At 33.5% G+C, this 15606-nt stretch overlaps 1 pseudogene; it reads left to right on the top strand.

Moving 5' to 3' along the window:
- The first annotated feature begins 13960 nt into the window (after window positions 1-13960).
- On the top strand, window positions 13961-14397 carry LOC112824675 (mediator of RNA polymerase II transcription subunit 21 pseudogene; annotated as a pseudogene).
- The last annotated feature ends 1209 nt before the right edge of the window (window positions 14398-15606 follow it).

Genomic DNA, 15606 nt, shown 5'->3' with positions numbered 1-15606 from the left:
ACTACATCAAAAACTAATGATGTAATGTATGGTGATTAACATGACATAATAAAAAAAACTATACTCAAATATTCTGTATATTTTATTATTCTATTTATATGACATCTTGGAAAAGGAATATCTGTTGGGGCAGAAAACAAATCAGTCATTGTTAAGGACTAAAAAGCAGGGAAGGAATTGACAACAAAGGGTCACAAGTGAAATTTTTGGGACAATATAATGTTCTATTTCTTGGTTATGACAATAATAGTACCATAACTGTATTCTTCAATATTCATTGAAGTATACAACTAACAAGGGTGAATTTTTTTACATCCAACAAGAGTGAATCTTATCAAGTGTATATTCAACTTCAATAAATCTTATTATAAAAAAAGAAATTCTAGTCCCTAAAAGGAGATTTAAGACATAAATATATCAAAATAATTCAGTATATTGACATTATCATCTCATTAAAATCAGAAGGAGTATTTACTAAAACTCAAATCCCTTTTAGTTATTAGACATATAAAGATATTTACTGCATCTTAGTTTAGATTCCCTTTGAAGAACCCTGAGCCAAATATTTAAGTAGAAATCTTAGAGGATCTCAGTAAACACCAGTAGAGGAATGGAGAAGTGTGACAGAAAATGAAGCAAGCCAATAAATTCTGTATAATCAAAAAAGTTACTGCTGTGGGCATCTTGAACTGCATTTCACAACGAAATTCTGGGAGGTGTGACAGAACACCCATCTCAAAGTCAGCCTACTTACGGGAGAAGAGATGTGGATAGTTATTTATCAATTCCTATTAGTCATTGGTAGAAGGTTGCCTCCCGATGTTAGCAATGTCTAGTGCTCCCGATTTGCCATAAGCACTGGAAAAAGAGGGAAAGTCCTTGAACAAACGGAGTCTATGCTGGAAGTCTGATGTATTGCTGATGTGACTAGAAATTGTAACACCCAAGGAAATAGGACAGGTCTACTACACTGAACAAACTAGGAGAAGAGAGCATTTCTACAACTTGAAAAACATATGGACAATATCATTCCTATTGGTGAAATTTTAGAAGCAGTTTCCTTAAAATGAGAAATAAGACAAAAATATCTACTAACACTGATGCAAGGCCATAGTATATTGGCACACCTCACTGATGCAATAAAAACTGGATAAAGAGAGAAGTGTCAAAAGGACTGGGAAGGAAAAGACGAGATCACCATTATTTGCAGGTAATATACATATATTTCCACATAGAAAATGCTGGTAAAATCATAAACTATGGAATAATAAGAGAGTTCAGCATGATTTTTGAGCATAGATCAGGATGTGAAAGTATACCTCTCCTATATACCAGCAATAACCACATAGAAAATGTAATAGAAATAAAGATTATGTACTCACTAGCAATAAAAACTATAAACTAATAATAACATTATAAAGAAAGTTACAAAATTTTATTAAGTAATATAAAAAGATCTAAGTAACTTGAAAGAAACATTTTTCATGAATGTTAAGATTCAATACTGTAAAGATGTCAGTTCACTCAAATTAATTCATAAATTCAGTGCCATTTTGTTAGAAATTCAAAGAATAATTCTGAGGGAACTTGACAAAAATCATTCTAAAATTCACACAAAGTAAGAAAGTTCTGAAAGGAATGTGGAAAAGGAACTTACCATATATCAGGATATGTTACAAAATACAAGCATTAAAACTGTATTTTTGGCATAGGGGCACGTAGGTAGATCAATAGAAGAGAATAGAGAACCCGGAAAGAGAAAAAACTCTTGTAAAACCTGCTCTGAGATAAATGGGACATTTCAAATTAATTAAGAATAGACTATATTCCATTAAAAGCATTGACCCAGTTGGCTTTTTCTACAGAAAAAAACAGTGAAATCACAGCATTACCTCACACTATAGAGAGAAGTAATCTCCAGCTGGATTAAGAACCTAAATATAAGAAATTTTTTTATTATTTTCAGTTAGCCAAAGAAATTTTTAATAATTGAAAAAATATGAGATTAATTTTATGCACATAAAATAGGAAGCCTTCCTTAACTAAAGTAGGAAAAACTAAGTTATAAAAGAAGAATTTGTTAAATTTGACATACAAATTATTTTTGTGTGTGTAGAACATAGGCATAGTAATATTTTATAAAGGGCAGAAGCGGGAAATATCCCAACTCATTTACCAAAAATATAGGTCAGGTATGATATACATAGATTATATAGGTGGTGATGATGGTGATGATGATGATGATAAATAGATAGATGATAGATAGATAGATGAAAGATAGATGATATTTCTTTAAGAATTCTGATTAGAATTCAGTTAACCACCTTCTCTCTATCTTTTCTACATCCAGTAGACTTAAATTACATATACCATCCAAAATAAAACCACTTCTCAAATTGTGCACCCAGGCTCAAGCAACATAATCCAGATGCCCCCTGCTACATTACTTGTGCTCACTTTTACATTGAACAAATAGGACTCGCTTTTCTATACATTGTGGATAAAAATCAGGCCATGTTTCAAGACTCCTTTGAGCACTCTCAGCAGAATGTCCTCTGATTCTTAAGCAGTCACCTAATAATATTGTTCTGTTTTCAATTTTCAAAATATTGTGCAATCCAATATTCTCAAGCGACCTCTACTCTCAGTCAAGATGGAGTAACAGGGACCAGATTTCCCCCCATTTGAAACAAATAACAGACAAAATGTATGTTTACACCAGACAACAAAGGCTAGTGATCTCAAAGGGGTGGGAAACGAGAGATGAGCCCTGCAATTGCTATAGCTTACTGCTTTGAATTTGTGGGAGGCCGTGCTTGAAGGGGGAACTGAGGCAGACTCCTATTGATTCCCTGAGCTGAGAAGGCAGTACTGAAGCCTGGAAACACTAAGGCAGCTGGAGCTGTGGGGCAGAATGACAGAAAAGTGAGAACTGCACAGGTAAAGAACATGGGAAATCCACAGAAGGTCCCACAGAATTCTGTAGGACTATAGATCAACGTGAGGAAATTACCCAAGGCTGGAGACAGAATCATCTGGGAAAAGAACAAAGGGAACAATGCACAGTTGTCACACTGCCTTGCCCTCAACCCAGTCTCAGCTAACTGTTCGCTTGGCTTTACTAATAACCGTACTCCTTCTGTAAGGCCAATTTAAACCTTCCCACCCTCTAGCCACCACCTGTTAACCTTCTGGGCTTACACTGCAGCATTTCCATGGGGATAAGAAATAAGAAAACTTTAGCAAATCACTACAATTAATATCACCAAAAAAAGATAAGATTTATCTCATTTCTAGCACAGAAAAGATGCTATGATACAGGGAAACGCACACACACAAAGCACTTGGAAATTAAAAATATAACCAGAATTTTTAAATTCCATGGAATGGCAAAAAACACCTTCAAAAAAGTAAGACTAAGAAATTTACTTTGTCATGCACTGTTTCTCTGAAAGCTAGTGAAGGATGTCATCTAGAAAAAGAAGGCAATAATCCACAAAGAGGAAACTGTGGGATCCAGAAAACAGGGATCTAAAGCAGGAGAGTAGAAAAAGAAGTCCCCAGAGGGGCATTGGTGCAATAGATTAAACCTGTCCAGAATAGAGGATAAATGGAAAGGTCTAGAGGACATTCTCTGGAAAGAAAGGGCACACACACACACACACACACACACACACTCAGACACAGAAAGAGAGAGAGAGATTAGTTGTATAAGTATTTGGAAAGCCATATGAACGTATTGGTGCTATTGGGAAGAATTAGCAACACACACTTAAAGTAAATGAAATGAAAAAGAATTGTATATCAACATGAGGTCGGCACGGCCTACTGACTTAATCAAATGTTGTGATATAGCTATTTTTAAAAAGGATGCAGAGGAGAATCAATGTGGATAGAAGAACAAATATAAGAGGAAGTTAATGATATATTAAAAATCAAGCCAAGTAATAGCAACAGAAGTGTATTAGATACAGATACTGGGGGAACAAATGGGAAATATTGAAAAATGATTGTTCCTGAAGAGAAGAACTGAAGGATAAGGCAGAGAGGACCCTTTAACACTGACTTTTTCATTTTTACTATGATCATATTAAAAATTTATTTTAAAATATGCTTATAAGCATGTTTAGTGTAAGCTACCTCAAATTCTTTTGTGAATCAAATGAGTGGAAAATATAAATAAATAAATAAATAAATAAATAAATAAATAAATAAAGGCTTTTTGTGCATTCGTTTATCCACCATCACTCACTGATTTACTAGATAATTGTCCTTGAGCCAAAATGTATGGAAATGCAATTCGATAATGCTTCCTCAGAGGAATTATCAAAAGCTTATTGTTAATCTGTCTCAGTATCAAGCATTTCAAGACAGATGCTGTCCAAACTGTGGAAATGTCCAGGCCTGTCTCTGCTGTGGCTTCTCATTTTTTTAATCAAAACAGTTGTCTTCATGACAGTTGGATGTATGTTTTCTCTCAAACAAAAGACAGATATTCTCCTTCATACTGACAGCATGGACTATTTCTACTAAATGAAACATTTTTAGAAATTGCTGTAGGTGTTGACTAAGTGTGCAGCCCATTCTCTTTCATACCAGCTTCTGCTTCGGCCTTGCATAAGTTTCACTAAGTGGCAACTGCCTTCCCCAGGGTGCTGCTGATTATCAGGTATGCACTGAGTGTTATTGCTGCTGCTGATTGTCTCCTCTTGGCCAACTCAGCTGATACTTCGTGTTTGACGACAGTCTTAGAAAATGCCTCTTTTCTGGAAATTTGATGGCGCCATGCTGGCATGCTGACCCTAATTAAGGACAAACCCAAAGTTGAAATGTGAAGTGTTTTAAAGATACTAGGAAGCAAATAGGCGTTAAGTTCAAATGTCTGATTACCCTCTGAGCTATTCTGATCTTGAATTCAGCATGTAACATTACTTAACTCAAAGAACACGTGTTTCATCCCCTTTCTATGAATGATTACTGACTTCCCTCTCACTATCCGCTGTCGGGCTCTCTTCCAGAGTTCTGGGCCACTCTATCTAGTGTTTGTCATATGTCACCATTTGAATGCAACCAGTGACTCAGTTGTAAATCTGTTAACTTATCTTTTTCCCCTTCATTTATTCCTAATCTTAGTAAATGTGCCATTATTTATGTGATCCTCATTCTAGTTCCTATGTACCTGCTTCTCCGTGCTGGCTGACAGAGTCATCCATGGAAGCTTTACAAAATGCAGATGCTTAGCACCCAACTAGATCTATTAAATCAGAATTTCCAGGGATGAGATTAACTAGATGTAATTTTTAAAAGCACCACAGTAATTATGCTAGGGAATTAAGTTTGAGAACCATGATATGTCTCCCCTTTCCCCAGTCACTGTCTACATTTGGACCTTATCACCTCTTGCCTAGATGATTTGCTGTAGTTTCCAACTGCCTTTCATGTATCCTGTTTCAACACTTTTAATATGCTTTTTTTTTAATTTAACAGATATTGATTGGAGGCCTTGCTTGGCAAGGTGTTTTTCTCCATCATGTTGCTAGAATCATTTTTCTAAGACACCAGTCTTAGGATGTTTTGTTGCTTAAAATCCTGTAATAGTTCTTTTTTCACCCTCAGAATAAACTCCAAACTCATTAAAGGTCATTGATCTTGCCCCATTTTTTTTTTGTTTTTACAAACTCAAATCCATTCAATACTTTGGCCATGGTATTTGCTGGTTTCTAAATAGCTGAAAATCTAATGGGATCATCTAATATAATATTTAAGGGCTCGTGCATGGAATCATTTAGCTCTGGTTTCAGTATACCACTTTGGTACTTACTATCTACATGTCCACAGCAAGATACTTAATTTTTTAAGTCTCAGTGTTCTTCTCTGCAAAATAGATGTAATAATGACTACCTTATATGGATATTGGCGTGAGTAAATTACATAATTTATCTAAAGTGCATAACACAAAATAAATACCCAGTTTGGGCAACTATTACTGGAGGCTACACATGCTATTTTCTGCTTATAATGTTATTCCTTCACTCATTTTCACCTGAATTATCCCCTAAATGATATTTAAATCTCAGCTAGTCATACTTTTCTCCAGGAAGTCTTCCCTTACAATCACTTTTCACAAGAACCTTAATCTTCTGTCTCAGGGGTCACCCAACTATGGCCTACGGACCAAATCTGACCTACTACTTTTTATATAGTCCCTGGGCAAAGGATGTTTTTTATATTTTTAAATGGTTTAAAAAGAAATTGAAAGAAGATATGTGGAAATCATACAAAATTTAAAGCTCAGTATCCATAAAATTTTAGGGGAACACGGCCATGCCTGTTTGCTTACAAATGGTCTATGGCTGCTTGACCACTTGCAACAGAAACTGTGTGACCCACAAAGCCAAAAATGTTAGCTCTCTGACTCTTTTCAGAAAAGAGTTTGCCGATCCCTGCTCTATCTTATCCTAGCAGTGACCATCCTATATTGTCTGCTCACTTGTCTTCCCACACCAGTGACCTCCTTTAAGTCAGAAACAGTGTTTGATCCTTCCTCCAACACTTTGCACACTGCCCTTGTGTTCTCAGAGAGTAAGTTCTCAATTTATCCGTACTGAGTGAAGGAAAGAATTATCTTCCTAACAGTGTTTTTTTTTTCTTTGTCAAATATGACAACAATGTATAACTGAACATTTTGTATAAATTCGGAGTAATAATGAGTTCCAAATTTCATTAGGTATTACTTTTGTGTCAGTCAATTTTATAACCCCTAACATATATATTTCATAAAGCACAGCCCTAAGAAATAAATCATACTATTTGTTCCTTTTTTATCTATATAAGAAACCAGGGGCACAAAGAGATCAAGTAATTTGACCAAGGTCCCAGAATTAGGAAGTAACAAAGCCGGACAATCTCATTCAGAGCACTCTCAATTACTATGTTATAAAGCCTTCCAGTGAAAATGAAGAGGAAGCTGAAATAAAATGAGGTGTTTGTTTTAATTAGCATTATTTTAAACAACAGTGTTCTAAAATAAATTGAAAATAAAATGTAAAAGTGTAGATTAGCTCATTCTGGACCATCCTTTGTGATAAAATAGAGAAGAGTCATGTTAGATCATAGTATATGCTTGAATCTTAATGATGTGTTCTTCTCACTTTTGTCAGGCACATGCTGAAAAACATTCAAAGAGCCTTATTACTTCTCTATTATAAAATGTATTTTAAAGCTAGACTGTTGGTTTTGCTTAACGTTAAAAGTCAATAGCAAGAATACATGACAAATGCAACCCTTTAGAAATATGATTCTGTTGGCCCCAGAACACACTTCACATCTTAAATGAAATATAAAGAAACATTAAATGGAAACCTTCAAGAGTCATGTCAAAATTAATGTGATCATTTAAGTGCTACAGTAGAGAAAAATTCAGCTGCATTCAAACATATTGAAAATATTTGCTTGGGCACTGATAAAATATGACAAAAATAAGATCTTTAAAAATAGACAAACTAAGATTATATGCTAATATAATTTCAGTCATTGATAATATATTTCAAGTTGCTTTATATTTATTAAATAATTACACTGTTGTTGTTTTAGCTGAAGTTCTCATTGTTTAAGCCTTTTTTCATATCAGTATCATTATTACTGCTCTTGTATAGCATAGGTCTCTCGACACACAAAGAATGATTATACGATTTTCAACTCTTTACAACTAATAGTAGGATAAAATAAAAATTACAGTGGTACATCAAGTACTTATAGTAATAAAAGTTTTCTCAGAAGAGTTAAAATTTTCTGCATATTAAGTAGAATTTATTAAATAGAAATGTTTAATTTTTTATTAGAAAATAATGGGCAAAGATGGTGGATCTTTATTTTAGAAAAGAAAAGTAAAAAAAATCTGATAGCAATATTATAGATATAAACCCAAAGATAACAATAATTATGTTAAATGAAAATGGCCTATGCACTGGAGGTAAAAGAAAAAGATTTTCATGTGGAATAGAAAAGAAAAAAAACAAAAAGACCAAACACCATGCTGATTTAAAGCAACCTATTCAAATATGAAGACACAAGTGTGCCTGGGTAGCCCAGTCAGTCAAGCGTCCGACTATTGATTTTGGCTGGGGTTATGATATCAGGGTCATGAGGTTAATCCCCAGGTGGAGCTCCATGCTCAGTGCAGAGTCTGCTTGAGGTTCTCTCTTCCTCTTCTCTGTCCCTTCCCTCTCTAAAATAAATAAATAAATAAATAAATCTTTAAAAGAATAAATTAAGACACATATAGGTAAAAGTAAAAAAAAATAAAAAACTATACCATGCTAATGATAAGCATAAGAAACCAGGAGTGGCTTTATTAATGCCAAGGTAAATTTCAAAACAAGAACTGCCTTGATACCAAAACTAAAAATAACCAGAGAGAAAGAATAGCAGACCAACATACTGCATGAACAACAACAAAGCTTTTTAAAAAGTTAGTAGTCACACTCAGCAATAAAGTATAATAAATCTTGACCAAGTGGAATTTATCCCAGAAACAGCCTTTATCCCAAGTTTTGTTTAGCATTTAAACATCAGTTGTAATTTACCATGTTAACAAAATAAGGAGAAAATGTTTAGAATCATCTCAATAGATATAGAAAATCATTTAACAAAATTTGACATCCATTGATAACAAGCCTTTGGGAAAAAAAAAAAGAAAGGAACAGGAGGGGCACCTGGATGGCTCAGTTAGTTAAGCATCCTCTTGGTTTTGGCTCAGTTCATGACCTCAGGGTTGTGAGGTAGAGCCCCACATCAGGCTCCCCACTCAACTCAGAGTCTGCTTGAAATTCCCTCTATCTCTCTCTCTCTGCCTCTCTCTCTCTAAAATAAACAAACAAATAAATCTTAAAAAAAAAAAAAAGGAACAGAAGGGAGTTCAATTGGATATAGGGTTTTACTTAAAATCTTTTTCTAACCTCATAATTAATAGTGAAACATTAGATGCTTTCCCCCTAACACTAGGAACAAGGAAGTATTATTTAGTGTAATATGCAAGAATACAAAAAAAGAAGCACACATATTATTTTCTAAAGTATGTGCACCATTTTACAAGCCTGCCAGCAACATGTGAGGGTTCTTATTTTATCACATCCTTACCAATACTTGTTTTCCCTGTGAAAGACATATGTATATTTTTATAAATATTTCCACAAATATACAATAGGTATATTTTCATAAATATTTTTATAAATATAAAAAAGATGTATACAAATTGGAAAAGAAGGTGTAAAAATCTCTTATTCTTTATCCAGTGACAGAAAATATACCGAAACTCCTAAGAAGTCTATGAAAAAACCCAGTAGAACTAAGAAGTCAGCTTGTATAGTCACAGGATTCTAGGCCTCATATAAAAAATGCAATTACATTGCTGTACTAGTGATGAAAAATTGGAAATTGAAATTTTAAAAAATACAATTTATAATATCATTAGAAAACATGAGTATCTTCTGGGTAACAATATATGCAAAATCTGCATAATGACAACTGTAAATCATGGCTGAGAAAAGACTCCAGTAAATGAAGAGATATATTCATGGATTGGAAGAGTCAGTACTTTTATTTTTTTATTATTTTTTTTAAGTAGGCTCCATGCCCAGGGTGGAGCTCAACACAGGACTTGAACTCAATCAAGACCTAAGGTGAGATCAAGAGTCAGACACTTAACTGACTGAGCCACCCAAGCACCCTGGAAAAGTCAGTATTTTTAAAATATCAAGTTACCCAAATTGATGAAGAGATTTAAGACAGTGTTGATCAAAAGCCCAGCAAGACTTTTTATAGCAATTGACAAGTTGATTCTAAAATTAATATTGGAATTGGAAGAAGCTGGATAGACAAAACAATTTTGAAAAAGCAGAAAAATTTTGGAGGAGTTATACAACCTTATTTCAAGATTCACTTCATAGCTACAACCATGAAGACAACACAACATTGGTGTGAGGTTAGATATATAAATCAATGGAAATGAATTGAGAGTTTAGAAATAGATCCACAAATGTATGGCCAATTAATGTTTTAAGTTGAGAAGGTAATTTTGTAGGTAATGGATAATGTTTTCAACAAATGGGCCTGGAAAAATTACATATCCATATGTAAGAAAATGAATCTGATTTTGATGAACTTTATCTCCCTCCACATGCAAAAAATAATTTAATAAGATTCATAAAACCCACAAGTATAAAACACGTAGAAGAAAATCTTCATGATTTAGGGACATACTAAGATTTCTCAGCTAAAACAAATGAACACAACTTTTTAAAAATGATAAATTGGGGGACAGAGAGAATCTTAAGCAGGCTCCATACCCAGCCTAGAGCCCAGAGGGGCTTGATCTCATGATCCCGGGGTCATGACCTGAGCCAGAATCAAGAGTTGGACGCTTCATGGACTGAGCCACCCAGGCACCCCAAAAAATGATAAATTGGTCTTAATCAAATTGAAAACCTTCTGTTCTTCAAAAGACATGGTGGAGAAAATGAAGAAGCAAGCCACAAACTGGGAAAAATTATTTACAGTACATTTATCTGATGAAAGACTTGCATCCAAACTACATAAATAGATGATAGATGATGATAGAAGATAGGTAGATAGATAGATAGACAGACAGATGGACAGACACTAGATATAAGTATAGTTACAAACTCCTACAACTCTGTAAGAAACAAACAACTAAATTTGTTTAAGTAGCAGAAATTTGAATGGAAACTCAGAAAAGTAGATGTAAGAATGGTCAATGAGAATAGGTAAAGATACTCAACATCCTTCAGCTTCAGAGAAATCCAAATTAAAACTGTAACAGAATAACTTATACAGTCATGAAAATGGCAAAATGTAAATGACTGATGATACCAAGTGTTAGCAATAATGCTGAGCCACTGGAGCTCTCTGTATTAGTGATAGGAATATAAAAGTGTATAACCACTTTGCTCCATTTGGAAATCCATCTGACAATAAAGTTTGACCCAGAGATTCCACTGTTAAGTTCCCCCCCAAAATGAAAAACATGTGTACACATAAAAATTTGTACACAAATGTTTATGTTAACTTTATTCAAATGTCAAAAACTAAAAATAACTCAGATATCCATGAGTAGGTTAAATGAACCATATTTTTACAATTGAATACTACTCAGCAATAAAAAAAGAATGAACTACTGATAAATACAAAAACATGATTGAATCTGGACACAAATGAATATATACTGTCCAATTTCATTTATGTGAAACTTGACAAACAACATATCTATTATATAGTAGCAGAAAGGAGATCAATGGCTTCCAGGTGCTAAAAGATGGCTATGGGAATCACTTGGGTGAGGCTCAAGGGAACACTTAGAGTGGTAAAAATATTTTTTATCTTTAACGTGGAGGTGATTATACAGATGTACAAATTTATCAAAACATATTGATATCTACACTTAAAATGAGTACATTTTGTCATATGTAAATTTTATCTCAATAAAGTTGATTTTAAAATATTACAGTAGATAAAACCTTTCATTCAGCTCTACAAAAACTAAAAATTTTTTATTATAGACATAGATTTGTCAAATCAGTATGTTGTGCACCTGAAATTAAAGTAGCATTGTGTTTCAACTATGCTTCAATAAAAAAAATTGATAATAGGCTTTGGGAAAATAGATGTTTTCAAATATATTGCCTGACATATGAAATGTATAACTTTAAGCTAGGGCAATTTCACAATATTTTTAAAAATCAAATATATATATTTTTAATGTCTTTAAAATATATATATTTTTTCTGACTCAAATATAGAATGTATATTAGGGATACACACTTCCATATTCAATGTGACATGTGTATAAGGTTTTCATTCTGTAACTGTTCGTAATAGTAAAAAAAGAAATAACCCAAATGTCTGTCAATAGAAGATTGGTTAGTAAAACAAATGAGAATATATTCATCCAATGGAATACTATCCAACTATAAAAAAAATAATGACAACGTCCGTTACATATTGAAATGGAATAATCTATAAGATACACTATTAAAAAAAGCAAGGTGCAGATCAATTTTTATAGTATACTATTTTTGGCTTATAATGTGTTTGTGTTTACTTAAATTTCTTAGGGAGGATATACAGAAAATCTGTCAAACTGGATATTCTAAATGGGAAACACTGTGATTGGGAGTCAGAAGTTGAAGGAGAATTTTTAATGAATTCAATTCTCAACTTTCTCACTTCGAACCATTTAAAAAATAAATAGAATTAAAAAGCAATATAGGGGAGCCTGGCTGGCTCAGTCAGTAGAGCATGATGCAACTCTTGATGTCAGAGTTGCGAGTTTGAACCCCACATTGGGTATAGAGATTACCTAAAAATAAAAAAAAACCTTAAATAAAAAGCAATGTAAATTTTTAAAAATGAGAATGCCAGTGGTATAGGAATAAACAAAATAGACAAAGAAGTAGAACATTGTTAAGCAACAGACTCATGAATTTTTGCAAATTGATGTCAAAGTAAAGGCATCATCCAAATTATGAAGATAGAATTGGCTATTTCATATATAATGTTAGATAGTTGAAAAAAATAAGACCTGAATAATGTGAGTAATGTTTTCAAATCAAGTACCTCAAAAGCAAACCTAAACTGGCTTCAGATAATTTATTGGCTTACCCAACAAATGTTTAGGGGGGTACTGAGTTCATGTGTGTCTTGATGCCATGCCACAATACATACAATATTATCAGGATCTAGTTCTCTTACTCTCTTAGATTTGTTCTGCTTTTTTTCTGTGTGCTGACTTCATTGTTAGATAAGGTCTTTCCCTAAGCTGTAACAGCTCTAAACATCATATTTCTCTCTTCACATCCAGTGAATAGTCTTATAATTTAAAATGAATTGAATTTCATCAAATATAATTCATGATATTAATAGACTAAAGGGAAAATAAGTAATTTTTACAATTGAAGCTAAAAAGGCATTTGCTAAAAGGCAAGTTATAGTTTTCCAAAAAGCATAGAAGAGCACTATCTTGGGGCACCTATGAGGCTCAGTTGGTTGAGTGTCTGACTCTTGATTTTGGCTCAGGTCATGATCTTGGGGTCATAAGATCAAGCCCTTTGTCTGGCTCCACAATCAGTGGGGAGTCTGTTTGAGATTCTCTCTCTGCCCTCCCCTCCCGTGCTCTCTCTCCCTCCCTCCAAAAATAAATAGATAGATAAATAAATAAATTTTTTTTTAAAAAAGAAGAGAACTATATTTAACTTGGTAAGCCATATATATCAAAACCTACAACAAACTTTGTACCTAATAGAAAAACTTTTAATGCATTCCTTTTAAGATGAGAAACAGTACTAACACTGCTACTATTAAACATGCTATTGGAAGTTCTGACAAAGACTATAAAGGAAGAAAGATAAATAATATAAAGCATTTGAAGGTAAGACATAAAACTGACATAATTTGCAGATAATGTGAACATCTACTTAAGATGAGATTTGATTCTCCACACCAACAATAGCCAAATAGAAATTAACTTCATTTTTTAAAATTTTTTTAATTTTTTTAAATTTTTTTAATTTTTATTTAATTTTTTTAAAGATTTTATTCAAAGAATAATGCAATAGCAACAGTAACAAAAAATCCCTGGGAATATCTGTAAAAGAATACATAAAATCTCTGTGGACAAAACTTCAAAGCTCTAAATAACATAGAAGATGATTTACATAAAGAAGAGAAGTGTTCCCTGCTGTTGGATGATATGCCTCAGTACTATAAGAAGTCACAGCTGTCTAAATCAACCTAAATGTTCAAGGGAACCACAAACAAAATTTGTTGTATTTTTTGAGGAATAATTATTCTAAAATTTATTTTAAAGAAAGAAATGTTCCACAAATAGTTAATTCGACCTTTAAAAACAAAAGAGGGGCTTTAGCCTCCCTTAGCTTGTGGAAGCATGGCGGATGGGCTCACACAGCTGCAGGACTTGATGAGTTGGCTTGCAGATGGGTTTTGTAATGCCATCGGAGTGTCATTGCACTGTAGCCCTCCTGCTTACTTTACTAATATTCAGACAGCAATTAACAAAGATCAACCAGTTAATCCTACAGAAGAATATGTTCCGGTTTTTTGCAGCACCGATTGCATGAACAGCAAAAGACATTGATGTTTTGATAGATTCATTACCCAGTGAAGAATCTACAGCTGCTTTACAGGCTGCTAGCTTGTATAAAGCTGGAAGAAGAAAACCAGGAAGCTGCTACATGTCCAGAGGATGTTGTTTATGGAGGGGACATGCTTCTAGAAAATATACAAAATGCATTTGCTGATAATACACAGTCACAGTTGAAGACAAGGAGTAGTACTCATAGCCAGTCTCTTCTAGATTCATAGTACCAGTATATACTATGTGGCTGAGCAAAGAACCATTTCGGTGCCATTAAGAATCCTGCATCAGATTTAGATGTAAGCCTTACCAACAGTTACAGAAACATTAAGAACTATGACACATGGTATCTTTTTAGCTATTTTTAATAATCTTCTATTTTCACTCTTGATAAGTAAGCCTCTAAAACTGCAATTGAACTAGCTTTAAACCATCATTATACCATCATTTTTTATTATCAGCATGAAATTATTGCGGCAGATACTGCATTAATGCTTATAATATAATTAAACAGATGTACTTTAAAATTCAGAACAGATAAAAAATAAAAACAAAAAAGGAAAACTTGTTCTACCAGATATATTAAGATATTCTACAAAATAGTAGTAAATGTTATATGCTATTGGCACAGGAACATATAAATGAACCATGGACAATTCCAATGAGTCCAGACAGATCTATATAGATATGAAAACTTAATGTACAATAAAGGCAGCACTACAAAACAATGAAGAAATCTGTCAAAACCAAATGTTGCAGAGGATTTGGTTCAATGGGAATGTTTATGCCAGAGGGAGTTTAAATTGCGACACCCACTTTGGAATGTAATTTGGAATAAACATTCTCATACACTGTTATACAGCTTTTGCACAGGTGCCCTGAGAGTTTTACATAACTATGTTCTTAGCAGCACTGTGTGCATAATAGAAAGAAGGTGGAACCAATCCAAATATCAGTCAATGAATAAAGAATGAGAATGAAAAAAATTATGTTGACTCAACTTTATTCACAAGAGAGGGTACATAGTAGTAAAATTAATGAATTACAAATATACCAAAAAAAGATGAATTTTGGAAACTTGATGTTGAATGGAAAGAGTAGGTCCAGAGAACTACATAACATAAGATATCACATACATGATACCACAAAACCGAACAATATATTGCTTAGAGGGATGTGTGTGTGTGTGTATGTGTGTGTGTGTGTGTGTTAAATTATACTAAAAAAGAACAAAAAGTAAGTTCTCTGGAACTTCTGACCTGTTTTATCCACTCCAGAGAAATCCCCTAGGCAGAGCATTGCAGACACTTGCCATTAATACTCCATCTGCATTTATAGGAATGGTGAATGCCAAGAGGATGTAGGTGGGGCACTGACAATGTTTGCTACACAAAGATATGTGAACACAAATGGAGGAGAGCAATGACTTCTAGGGC

The sequence above is a fragment of the Callorhinus ursinus genome, unplaced genomic scaffold, assembly GCF_003265705.2.
Source record: "Callorhinus ursinus isolate GAN/ISIS: 27379988/994484 unplaced genomic scaffold, GSC_fseal_2.0 scaffold9, whole genome shotgun sequence".
Lineage (NCBI taxonomy): Eukaryota > Metazoa > Chordata > Mammalia > Carnivora > Otariidae > Callorhinus > Callorhinus ursinus.
The sequence above is the reverse complement of the archived record's forward strand: the minus strand, read 5'-3'. Positions and strand labels throughout refer to the sequence as shown.